Source organism: Phyllobates terribilis, unplaced genomic scaffold, assembly GCF_046119375.1.
Source record: "Phyllobates terribilis strain yellow unplaced genomic scaffold, ASM4611937v1 Scaffold_8__6_contigs__length_399053987, whole genome shotgun sequence".
NCBI classification, from domain to species: domain Eukaryota; kingdom Metazoa; phylum Chordata; class Amphibia; order Anura; family Dendrobatidae; genus Phyllobates; species Phyllobates terribilis.
The window spans coordinates 134506220-134519824 of record NW_027362768.1 but is presented as its reverse complement, the minus strand read 5'-3'; the positions used below and the strand labels follow the sequence as shown (position 1 = coordinate 134519824).

At 44.8% G+C, this 13605-nt stretch overlaps 1 protein-coding gene across 5 annotated transcripts in view; it reads left to right on the top strand.

The window, feature by feature from the left end:
• The window catches only part of RALGPS2 (Ral GEF with PH domain and SH3 binding motif 2), a 145100-nt gene that overhangs the window by 47677 nt on the left and 83818 nt on the right, over positions 1-13605 (top strand). The gene's annotated exons all lie outside the window — the stretch shown is intronic.

Sequence of the window (13605 nt, the reverse complement as noted above, 5' to 3'; positions counted from 1 at the left end):
TAACATGCACCTGTTGAGAAACCTTGACTGTATATCTATCTGTTAGCAATGATGTCGCTGTTCACACTTGATCAATGACCTTGTCGGGGGGTCCGTATACCAGGATTTCCATCACTGAATAATCGCACAGGTACAGTGCAATTCTAGGCACTTTCTAGATGAAAACGCTTTAAAAGGGTTGAATAGTTCAACCACTACATGAGAAATGCCTTATAAATGGCTCCATCTTACATAGACCGGCCTGTACTGTAACAAGTGGCCACTTGGCTCTGATCTTCTCTGATCCCAGTGGAGGGGACGTTGGTCTCATCACACGGCGACTTCTCGAGCATATTCATGTTTAGCCCCTTCAGTAAGTTACTCCTAGCCTTCCTACTTTGTGTTGCTTTTTCCTGATGGCCGTCGTCTTATTCCTCTATAGAGCTTGAGCTGCTCGGTGCTTCCCCCAAAGCCATTACTAGAAATTCTCCTGCATCCATACAAGCCCGTATATATTCACCACAATTACAGCTAGCCTTCCATGTCGCCGAGAAAACCATTTTCTCCAATTTGCACTTAATGATTGTTAAATGCACAATGAAATGCTTTTTTTCCTTAGCGGTCGTGTGTTTTATTCCCGGCCCTTGATTTGATGTAGCGGACACCGGCAGACAATACATCTATTTATAAATGTTCTGCATGCGGTGTAAAGGCTGTCAGTCACCTGGGATAAACTGCTGAGCAGGCCACAGGGGGATGTCAGTCGACATGCCAGGTTATAGGAGGCCTTATTACCCTGAAGGCTATGTCCATGTGGGACTTATCTGCTGCCATGAATCTGCAGCAAAAGCTGCATTGTAGCAAAGGATTTAGTTGCAGAGATTCTGCAGCAGATTTCACCCTTTGCAATACAGGAGGGCTCAGAAGCTGCATGCTGATGGTTTCCATACTCAGATTTTAACTAGTAACCTTTCTGCAGCAGTACCTGCACTTACATGCTAGGCAGACAGTTCATAATCACAGATTCTTTACAGTGCGAGCGATGAGCATGTGGACTCTTTACAGTGCGAGCGGTGAGCATGTGGACTCTTTACAGTGCGAGCGGTGAGCATGTGGACTCTTTACAGTGCGAGCGGTGAGCATGTGGACTCTTCACAGTGCGAGCGGTGAGCATGTGGACTCTTCACAGTGCGAGCGGTGAGCATGTGGACTCTTTACAGTGCGAGCGGTGAGCATGTGGACTCTTTACAGTGCGAGCGGTGAGCATGTGGACTCTTTACAGTGCCAGCCGTGAGCATGTGGACTCTTTACAGTGCCAGCCGTGAGCATGTGGACTCTTTACAGTGCCAGCCGTGAGCATTGCCACACAATGTTTTAATGGTCGATTCACTGGAGGACCTGGATCGCTTTCCTAAATATAATATATAGGATACAGGTACTACATTCTGTGATTGGACGTTGACCCAGGGATCTAATTTGATTGCCAAATGTGGAGTCAGGAAGTAATTTTTCTCCTAATATTGGCAATTGGCATCTGCCTCATAGGGTTTTTGCCTTCCTCTAGGCACATAGTTCATAGGGATCTGATGGGCCAATAAAGGGGTTGTCCAGAACTTTCATATTGATAACCAGTCCATAAGATAGGTCATCGCTATCAGATCGGTGGGGGTCCGACTCCCAGTTATCCAACCGATCAGCTTCTATCTGTTCCGGTGGTGACCGAATGTAAACAATGTACACAATTGGGACAGCACAGCGCCCTGCATTGTTTACTGGCCGCTCCTGGGTACTGCAGCTTAATTCCCCTTCACTTTGTTTTTACATGGTTGATTCATGCGCTGTACCGAAAAGTCAGCAAAAAAGTTTTCTTTGGACATCCACTTTAAGACCATGATAAATATACTTGCAAACGTACATTGGATTTGTGATCACGGAGCAGTTTGGTAATTTTAAGTTGGGAAATCCTGTAAATGTTCTGTGGAGCAATGTTTATATGGACCGTGGGGGGTCTTTCTACATGTGCATTGTGACTGTAGGGTGCTAATTGTTTTCTACCACATCGCCCATTCTATTTCCTTTTTAACCATTGTTGGAGATGGGGAGAAAAAAAGAATTTCAAACCTGATCTATCTGATTTTAATGTCATATACACTGCTCAAAAAATAAAGGGAACATTCAAATAGCACATCCTAGATCTGAATGAATGAAATATTCTCATTGAATACTTTGTTCTGTACAAAGTTGAATGTGCTGACAACAAAATCATACAAAAATCATCAATGGAAATCAATTTATTAACCAATGGAGGCCTGGATTTGGAGTCACCCCCAAAATTAAAGTGGAAAAACACACTACAGGCTGATCCAACTTTGATGTAATGTCCTTAAAACAAGTCAAAATGAGGCTCAGTATTGTGTGTGTGGCCTCCACGTGCCTGTATAACCTCCCTACAACGCCTGGGCATGCTCCTGATGAGGTTGCAGATGGTCTCCTGTGGGATCTCCTCCCAGACCTGGACTAAAGCATCCGCCAACTCCTGGACAGTCTGTGGTGCAACGTGACGTTGGTGGATGGAGCGAGACATGATCTCCCAGATATGCTCAATCAGATTCAGGTCTGGGGAACGGGCGGGCCAGTCCATAGCTTCAATGCCTTCATCTTGCAGGAACTGCTGACACACTCCAGCCACATGAGGTCTGGCATTGTCCTGCATTAGGAGGAACCCAGGGCCAACCGCACCAGCATATGGTCTCACAAGGGGTCTGAGGATCTCATCTCGGTACCTAATGGAAGTCTGGCTACCTCTGGCGAGCACATGGAGGGCTGTGCGGCCCTCCAAAGAAATGCCACCCCACACCATTACTGACCCACTGCCAAACCGGTCATGCTGAAGGATGTTGCAGGCAGCAGATCGCTCTCCATGGCGTCTTCAGACTCTGTCACGTCTGTCACATATGCTCCGTGTCAACCTGCTTTCATCTGTGAAGAGCACAGGGCGCCAGTGGCGACTTTGCCAATCCTGGTGTTCTGTGGCAAATGCCAAGCGCCCTGCGCGGTGTTGGGCTGTGAGCACAACCCCCATCTGTGGACGTCGGGCCCTCATACCACCCTCATGGAGTCGGTTTCTAACCATTTGTGCAGGCACATGCACATTTCTGGCCTGCTGGAGGTCATTTTGCAGGGCTCTGGCAGTGCTCCTCCTGTTCCTCCTTGCACAAAGGCGGAGGTAACGGTCCTGCTGCTGGGTTGTTGCCCTCCTACGGCCCCCTCCACATCTCCTGGTATCTGCTCCATGCTCTGGACATTGTGCTGACAGACACAGCTACCCTTCTTGCCACAGCTCACACTGATGTGCCATCCTGGATGAACTGCACTACCTGGGCAACTTCTGTGGGTTGTACTGTAGACACCGCCTTATGCTACTGTACCTATAGGGGTGAGAGCAATGGCAAAATGACAAAGTGGCCAAAACAACAGCCAAAAAGGATGAGAACAGAGAAATGGTCTGTGGTCACCACCTGCAGAACCACTCCTTTATAGGGGGTATCGTGTTAATTGCCGATCATTTCTACCAGTTGTCTGTTCCATTTGCACAACAGCAGGAGAAATTGATCTACAATCAGTGTCGCTTCATAACTGGACAGGTAGATTTCACAGAAATGTTATTGACTTGGAGTTACGTTGTGTTTAAGTGTTCCCTTTATTTTTTTGAGCCGTGAATTTCTTTCTATGTCTTCTGCATGGAGGATGGGCTTATGCACACTTAGAGGATATGCAGCGTATATTTCAGTGCATAATAAAAGCAATACCAGCAAAATGGATGAGATTTTTGAACTCCCATGCACACGCTGCTTTTTTTTTTTTTTGCTTGCTTATTTTAACCATTTTTGTTTTTTCAAATCTGCAGCATTTTAATTTTCTGCATTTTTTTTTAGCTTTTTCATGCCATTCAAATGAATGCAGAAAAATAAAACTCATCAAAGCGTGTGGATTCTATGCTGCTTTTTTTTTTTTTCTTTCCAAGGGATAAAAGTCCACTGCAAATACTCAACAAGTGCTCCGTCGGGGTTTTTTTTTTCTCCTCGTAAATCAATAGTAAACATTAAAATAAGCAACTTAGTCACATATCTTATCAACTAAATCTGCTTCTTTTTCATCCTGGACTGACTATTGTCACTTTTATAAAATCTCTTCAATGAATACAGATCTCCCCATTACTTAGGTAGACGACAGCAGTTGGTGCTCATAAAGTTCTATGGAGGACTTGCAGTAGAATATCTGTTTGTCTCTAGCTCCTCCCTTCTCCATAGAATTTCAAAAGCACCAACTGTCCTTTATTTCAGTAATGGAAAAATCTGTCTTCACAAAGTTTTATTTATTTACGAAATAATAATGTAAATGATGGCTACTCTAAAAGGATTTGTGACTACTGACCACTTTTTTTCCTTCCATTAACGTCTCGGGTTCTCTTTATATTGTACTTTCTTGCCATGTTTTATTTCTCCTGTTGTGTAATCCCTTCTGTCCTCGCTTCAGTTTTATTTCTCCTCTTCAGAAATGAAAGCCCAGCAAATCCCTCACATATTGCATTTGTCTTTCCCATCCGAAATGAAAAAGCCAATAAATGTCATGTCTTTCCTCCTCTTCCTCTGCATTGCAGAGCTCTGGAGTTAATCCCATGTACAGCTGGATAAAGCCGCTTGTGTGCAGCGCTTCCATGAACTCTGCTGAAAATGCCAAGAATTCCCCCACTGTACATAGCAATGAAGTGTCCGTTGTAGGGATGACGTCGGGGCTGGAATCTGTGGTGACAGAGGGGCCACTCTGTCAAGATCCCAGGAAATGAATGAGCAGCGGCATTCAGCTGCTGGCAGGCCCGGTGCTCTGCCGCCATGTGCGCAGCGTCCCATGCTCTGCCTTTGTCACGACTGCATAAAAACTTTCTCAGCGCTTGCAAATGAGGCTGAACGTCTTCAATAGTGAAGAGACTTCCATGGAAACCCGCAGCTAGGACAATTCCAGCGCCAAGATTCATTAGTCACTGACGTTATGGAGTCTTCACCAGCTGAATTTACTCCCTAAAATAAGGATAGGGATCGACACCTTGTCCAAAAATCATAAAACAAGCGTAAATACCGTTACCAGAATGCTACCACCTTTACTTTTTCTTAGTAGTTTGATAGTTTTATTACCTTAATTTACCTTCCTCCGTCCAGAACGAAACCCACTCTTCCACCAACACTTTGTTTTTGCTCCTTACCGCCGTGCTGAGACTTCACATACGTTCTCGCTTCCTTCCTGAGCTGTATATGAAGGGTTTCTGACTATTGACTTGTATGACGAGTCAATCAGATGTCATAACAGTTGCATCGGTAGGGGTCCAGCTGCTGGAGACCCCCTCTGAAGGTGGGCTCCAGTCACAAGAGAGCTGTCCATATATATGCAGTCACTTGTACCGACATATTAAACATCTGCATGGAATTGATAGGCTTTTTTTTTCCCCCCTTCTTGCTTTTTTTTTTAGTTTCTTCTCGAGCTCGAGTTAATTGACTTTCTATGAAATTGGCCTAGTATGTGTAGGTAAGATTGCGTTCACCTATGTGAGTGTTGTTCCGAGAGAAACAGGCTATTACCTATTGGCCAGCACACAGACCCATGGCGTTGAATGGATCAGTTCACACATCCAGGAAAATTATAGATCCGAGCGTGCGATCTGTGCAACTCTGAGTAGGTCCTATTATGATCTGTTGTTGCGGATCAGACTCGTGTTTCTGATTTTGCTGCCGTGTCTCACTGATCTCTAGCTTAGAAAAATTTGAGTAAAAAAAAACATGATCTACAGGGGTCTTTTTATCCGCTTAGAATCAAAGTGCACCTAGTCAGTGGGGAAAAAAATGGAAGAAAATAGGAAGACACATAAGAATAAGATGTGGTGGAGCGCGCGCTGGCTGACTGGTGGAGCGCGCGCTGGCTGACTGGTGGAGCACATTCATGCATTCAGTCTGTGTTTCACGGACAGGCCTTGGGTTTCCCGACCTGAACTCAACTGCCACATAGGATGTATGAGGCTGTCAAGTTTGGATCAGGAGACCACGGTCTGTACTCGAAACGCGACGCATGGATGTGTGAATCTGGTCTTAAGGGGGCCATCTCCTTTTAAGCTGCCCCCATACTCATTAACAGTTGACTGAAAACGCAGATTTTTGGTGGAATCATCAGACCTAATAACGAAACCATGTTTGGGGAGATCATGATCAGGCGTTTTTTTTTTTCTATAACCAGATAAACTGCTACCAGGTTACTCCTTTAACTATTCATGTGCTTGGGGGAAGTCGGGAGAGATGACTATGGGCATAATATTCATTCATCTGACTGTTACACAAAGTGTATGGGCACCTTAAGAAAGATCAATCATTGTAGCCATCAAGCGACACATCGTCATAGTCTGGAATTACGTCTGCTGTCTGATAATTGAGACGAGTGATCTCTGGTCCGAGTGATCTTATCTTTGAGAGAACTTTCCTAGGAAGATTGTTCTTCCTTTACCCGGTGCCATTATACATGTATAGTCAGTTTAAACAACTTGAAAGCCCAAAAAGCGCTAAAATGTGTATTCTTGAGTCAACAAATGATCATACACGTGACCAAGATTTGATTGTCATGGACATGTAGGTCAATTGTCAATCTATTACTCCCAGCCCTCCCATAGAAATAATGCTTGGTTATGCTGAGCGTGCATGTGTTCTCAATGGGGATGAGCCTCTGCCAGGCTTCTCTGCTTATCCCCCTCTAAAAACTCTGGGTTGGGTGTATTGAAATCGAACATCCCCCCAATGCTTCTTTTCGAGCCCCTGGATCAACTGACTTTAATTTAAGGTTTATGACCACCTGTAGGCAGGGAATTTAGATTGAGACACTTTCGGGACACAAACTGATCTCTTAATATGGCAGTAAAACATGTAGGAGCCATATAAACAATAGTAAATACAAAGAAACGATCTTACGAGTTAATGAGTAGGGTGTTAAGCTGGCCATATACATTAAATAACTGTTAGTGATCACTCCCGACACTCCCATATACAGGAACGTTTTGCTTGGTTGAGCATTCCTATGTTCTCTGTGGGGAGAGGGAAGTAAGTCACAGCACGAAAAGGATGAGGAGATGGCCACCTGCCCAGTTCCTGGGTATCGGGGAAGAGTCAGGAGGCCTACGTACACATTAGAGGGTCTGCCGAGCCTGCTGAAATCTGTGACTGCCTTTAGGCAACTCTGTAACATGGATCTGGTGCAAATCTGCTAGAAAAAGATTCTGAAAAGTAATTAAAGTGACAATTGTAGTTCAGAGAGGCAATAGTATTGCTCTATCCGTGTACACAGATACAGCACCAGGTTTCATGGCATCAGTCTGTAAATAGTGCAATGTTGTGTCCTGGTCCCTCGAAGATTGCAGCACGGCATGGTTATTCAATAGCTCCTCTTCACTAGCAGTTGAAATGGCTTTGAAATATGCCGCGTCTTCTCCTTGTCTAAATGTTTTCTTTAAGACTGTAATTCCTATAATTCGGTGGAGCCTCCGGCCCGGACGCTTTACATCTGGTGCAGAGCTAAACACTTGTACTGGGAGCCTGCTGTGTTTATGGATGGCAGCGTTGCACGGCCGGCGTCTGCTTCATTATTTTACCGCTTTGCCTCCATTGTGTAAATTTGTATCTACATGTTTGTAGAATCCATTTGTAAAAATTTTGTTTCCTCCAAATCTTTTATTTTATTTTTTTCAATTATTTACTGTTAGAAATAATTGGAAATGTTATTTGAGCCTAAAGGTGCCGATCCACATTAGTTATCTGTCAGCCAAGCACTCGGCGGTCTCTCCAGACTCCCTTAGAAATGTGATTGCTTGGCCAAAAATATATGTATTTCCACTGAGTAAAGAGGAGATGAGCGACCTCTGATGGCTGCTTATCTCATGTGGAAACCATAAGGGGGAATCCTCTACATCTAGAGGAAAGAAGACTACCTCTCGGGGTATCTATCATCACAGACAGATTCTTTACAGTGCGGGCAGTGAGAATATGGGTTCTTTACAGTGCGGGCAGTGAGAATGTGTGTTCTTTACAGTGCGAGCAGTGAGAATGTGGGGCTCTTTACAGTTCGAGCATTGAGAATGTGGGGTTCTTTACAGTGCGAGCAGTGAGAATGTGGGGTTCTTTACAGTGCGAGCAGTGAGAATGTGTGTTCTTTACAGTGAGAATGTGGGGCTCTTTACAGTGCGAGCAGTGAGAATGTGGGGCTCTTTACAGTGCGAGCAGTGAGAATGTGGGGCTCTTTACAGTGCGAGCAGTGAGAATGTGGGGCTCTTTACAGTGCGAGCAGTGAGAATGTGGGGCTCTTTACAGTGCGAGCAGGGAGAATGTGGGGCTCTTTACAGTGCGAGCAGGGAGAATGTGGGGCTCTTTACAGTGAGAATGTGGGGCTCTTTACAGTGCGAGCAGGGAGAATGTGGGGCTCTTTACAGTGCGAGCAGTGAGAATGTGTGTTCTTTACAGTGAGAATGTGGGGCTCTTTACAGTTTTTTAGCAGGGAGAATGTGGGGCTCTTTACAGTGCGAGCAGTGAGAATGTAGGGCTCTTTACAGTGCGAGCAGTGAGAATGTGTGTTCTTTACAGTGCGAGCAGTGAGAATGTGTGTTCTTTACAGTGAGAATGTGGGGCTCTTTACAGTTCGAGCATTGAGAATGTGGGGTTCTTTACAGTGCGAGCAGTGAGAATGTGGGGTTCTTTACAGTGCGAGCAGTGAGAATGTGTGTTCTTTACAGTGAGAATGTGGGGCTCTTTACAGTGCGAGCAGGGAGAATGTGGGGCTCTTTACAGTGCGAGCAGGGAGAATGTGGGGCTCTTTACAGTGCGAGCAGGGAGAATGTGGGGCTCTTTACAGTGCGAGCAGGGAGAATGTGGGGCTCTTTACAGTGCGAGCAGGGAGAATGTGGGGCTCTTTACAGTGCGAGCAGGGAGAATGTGGGGCTCTTTACAGTGCGAGCAGGGAGAATGTGGGGCTCTTTACAGTGCGAGCAGGGAGAATGTGGGGCTCTTTACAGTGCGAGCAGGGAGAATGTGGGGCTCTTTACAGTGCGAGCAGGGAGAATGTGGGGCTCTTTACAGTGCGAGCAGGGAGAATGTGGGGCTCTTTACAGTGCGAGCAGGGAGAATGTGGGGCTCTTTACAGTGCGAGCAGGGAGAATGTGGGGCTCTTTACAGTGCGAGCAGGGAGAATGTGGGGCTCTTTACAGTGCGAGCAGGGAGAATGTGGGGCTCTTTACAGTGCGAGCAGGGAGAATGTGGGGCTCTTTACAGTGCGAGCAGGGAGAATGTGGGGCTCTTTACAGCGCGAGCAGGGAGAATGTGGGGCTCTTTACAGTGCGAGCAGGGAGAATGTGGGGCTCTTTGCCACAGTGTTTTAATGGTAGATTCACTAATCAAGATCATGGAGGACCTGGATCGCTTTCCTAAATATAATATATAGGATATGGGTACTACATTGTGTGATTGGACGTTGATCCAGGGATCTAATTTGATTGCCGAATGTGGAGTCGGGAAGGAATTTTTCTCCTAATATTAGCAATTTGCATCTATCTCAAGGGGTTTTTACCTTCCTCTAGGCACATAGTTCATAGGGATCTGATGGGGAAATAAAGGGATTTTTGCCTTCCTCTGGGTCAACCTTTTAATTGTAGAATTAATGGTGCTGTGTAAGCAAGTAAAATAAACTAAGTTATCGATTAAACTCTGCGACCCTTGTTCTCCTTATTGAGACGACCTATACGCCGGGATCGCTTGTGACCGAGCCTGATGAGCCGCATGACCGAAATGCCCTCTGGACGTATAGATCTGTCATTTAGCTTCTTCATGAAAAATGGCAAACACGTTGTTTCCTGGTAAATACTCTGGGACGTGTTCACAGGCCAGAGAGCTGCCAAGCTCCAACTAGCGGCAAGATATGGGTCGGTATTAAAGGGTTTCTCACTTTAAAATGTTATTGCCCCATAGCGTTGCAGAGGTCTACAATAACACTGAGCTGTCACTGCCTCTCCCCCAGTCCAGCGCTGCCTCTCCGCTGGCTGTAGTGGTGATGTCACATCTAAAGTGCATGGCACCACTTCAGCCAATCACTTGGCTTAACAGCTTGTGCCATCTATATTGGTTGAGCCCACTGATTGGATGCAGCAGTTAAAAATGCTGCCGCTGTAGACGGGACATCACCGGTGCAGCGATGGCCCCCGGGAGGCGGCCCTTTAAGGGCATGTGAGCATTCTGTATACTTCCACCCAAAGCCGCTCTATGGTACAAAACATGGTGTTTGTCACTTTTTTTTCTTCTTTGTGATAAATGAAAACCCCTGTAGTTTTTCATATGCAAACTCATTAGGAGGCACATGGACGTGTAGCATGGGGCACAGCTGCCAATGTGCAAAATATTAAGGTTCCGTATCCCACAGATCCACAGCGAACAGGGGAAGGTGGGGGTCAAGCATGGCGTTTACCAGCAGCTTATGCAGAGTGGTCATTAGTACATTTCCCTTCCGCTGCCTACTGGTCAGACATAGGAGGCATCTAATAAAAAAAAAAAAAAATTGCATGCAATTTCATCCCATATGCAATTTATGGTGAAAATTGCCTTACCGTCACCAGGTGGCGCTGCAAGCTTTGATATTGAGGTCAGTGATCAAAAAGACCGCTTTTTTTATATTTAGGTATAAGAGGAATCTTTAATTTTTTTTATGTATTAAAAAAATAATTTGCACAGAAATTGTATATACATAAATGTAGTCAAATATTTTATATACACCATGTAGTAAACATTGGACTGGTTATTGTGTCTGAGACATGGCACGACTAACATTCGTAGTTAAATTGCTATTTAATAGGAAAAAACATATATTTGGTTAGGTCTAAAATTTGTAGCTAAATCCTCTCATGAACATATCCTAAACTTAAAATACTTTATTATGGTTTTTTATTTCCAATTATTGGTCATAATATCACTGCTCAGCTGTCCCATACAACACTATGGGGCAGGCAGAAATAAAAAAATAAATTAAAATAAAAATTTTTAAATCTCCCAATATCCCTGTGAGTCTCTGATAAAAGGCCGCTTGAATTGTAAAAGTTGAATGGGAATCTTGCAGTGAAGAAGGTGGCGGTCCCAGCTGCTTCTCTCCCCACAGAGCAAGCGGCTTTTTAAGTTTGTAACTTGTCCTAAAAGTTACAGTAATTATCATACATTCTTTAATGAACACAAGCACTTCGTGATCCATTGCATAAGTATTCAACCCTCTCAGAGCAGGTTAAAGGCAATGTATCATCAGAAAATTACCTATTTTTATTTTAATCAGATTTTTGTGTTTAAATGAAATTATATCATGTGAATATGTACTTATATTACAAAAACCTGACACTTAAATTTACATAATTGCCACGAAGTCTGATATTAGGCTGATACTTCTGTTCTGTACAAATGACTTTTCAGCAATCAGTATTACAGTGATGCCTCTATGTACAGTACATAACACAGGATCATAACACAGGATCCACCATTCACACTAGGTGGTCACAGCTCGCCTCCTCCCCCCTCTCCGCACAAAGATCTTATCCCAGATCAAAGCATGCCTGGAAAACTTTTCCTACAGAAGTCATTGAGTCCGAGCCAGTCTATTGTGCCTGTGCCCATGTAGCGTCTATAAGGCATATTTCTAAACATCGTTAAGAGCCGTTCAGAAAGTGTCTGCAATGATAATCATTCCTTAAGAAAGAAAAAAAATTCCACAATTTGAAAATCTAACCAGATCATGAGACCACCTTATTTTTTTTTAATTATTAAAGGGAATCTGTACATAGGCAGAAAGCAGCTAATTGGTGGTGGGGGCGGGGTTATATAGAGCTCAGGAATATGGAGAATAATACCGTATATACTCGAGTATAAGCCGACTTTTTCAGCCCATTTTATAGGCTGAAAAAGCCCCCCTCGGATTATACTCTGGTATATGCTTTATTGTATATACATTCCGGTGGTGGATAATGGTGGTGGGGGGGAGGTTGCGGCGGAGGAGCGGGGCACACACTGTAGCCGCTACTGCAGCTACCACGTGTGCCCGCTGTTAAAGGAAAATGAATATTCACCTTTCTCCACGCCCATGGGAATGGAGAGGAGTGAATATTCATTTCTTTAATAGCGTGCGCACAGTGTCAGCAGCGGCTCAGCGATCCTCTGTGCCCGCTACTAAAGAGAATGCATATTCACTCTTCTCCACACCCATGGGCGTGGAGAAGGGTGAATATTCATTCTCTTTAGTAGCGGACAGAGAGGATCGCTGAGCCGCTGCTGACACTGTGTGCATGCTATTAAAGAACAGGGATATTCACTCCTCTTCACTACCATAGTCCTGCCGTGGACAGGAGTGAATATCCCCGCAGCTCACCTCTGCATCTGAGGGCACATGGCAGTGACATCATGCACTGCTCGGATGCAGAGGCGAGCTGCTGCTGGCAGAACAGGATGCAGCGCTGGAGCAGAGGGAAGGAAGGTGAGTAGAAGTGTTTTATTTTTTTAATGTGTGCAGTGATTGGGGAATGAGGGGGGCCATGCATACCAGGATTGGGGGATGAGGGGGGCCATGCATACCAGGATTGGGGGATGAGGGGGGCCATGCATACCAGGATTGGGGGATGAGGGGGGCCATGCATACCAGGATTGGGGGATGAGGGGGGCCATGCATACCAGGATTGGGGGATGAGGGGGGCCATGCATACCAGGATTGGGGGATGAGGGGAGCCATGCATACCAGGATTGGGGGAATTTACCAGTAGCTGCTGCATTTCCCACCCTAGGCTTATACTTGAGTCAATAAGTTTTCCCAGTTTTTTTGTGGCAAAATTAGGTGCCTTGGCTTATATTCGGGTCGGCTTATACTAGAGTATATACGGTAATCTGTTGATTAAAACAGTGATTTTATAAAAACTTCAGCAAGCAGCCCAGTAAGTGACACATCACTGGAATCAGGGTCTCTGTCTACAGTATTCTGCTCTCCGTTTAGGGGGCAAAAACCTGGAGACAGATTCCCTTTAAAGACCCCCGATTCCATCTTAGTGCATTCTAGCAGCTGCAGCTGAGCGCGTGTACGGTCTCATGCACAGCAGTGCTTAGATATGTCACCTTTTTTCTGATTTCTTGATAAATGTTACTTTATGTGGAAAAAACACTTTATTTTTGTCCGTGCATTTTCTCAGTGGTATAATAAACAGTCTGCATTCAGTCTTCTGAGACCGTAAGACGCGGCCTCCGCACTCACAAGGTGCTGAACAATGAAACTAGTTCTTAGGTTAAATTTAGAAACTAATTTCGTTACCTTTGACCCAAAGCAATTATCCTCGTCCACTTGAGTCTGTAGGTCTCTGTCATCGCAGTCAATGCGTTTAGTCACTGAGATGAATGGAGTTCAGTTCTTATAATTGCTATGAAACCTATTCCTGCACAATGGCGCTAATGTGTGAATCGTTCTTTTACTTGTTAAGCTGTATGGATGGAATTTTTGGATTTTTGGTAATTCTGACTGCTGATTTTTTTTCTTTCTCTT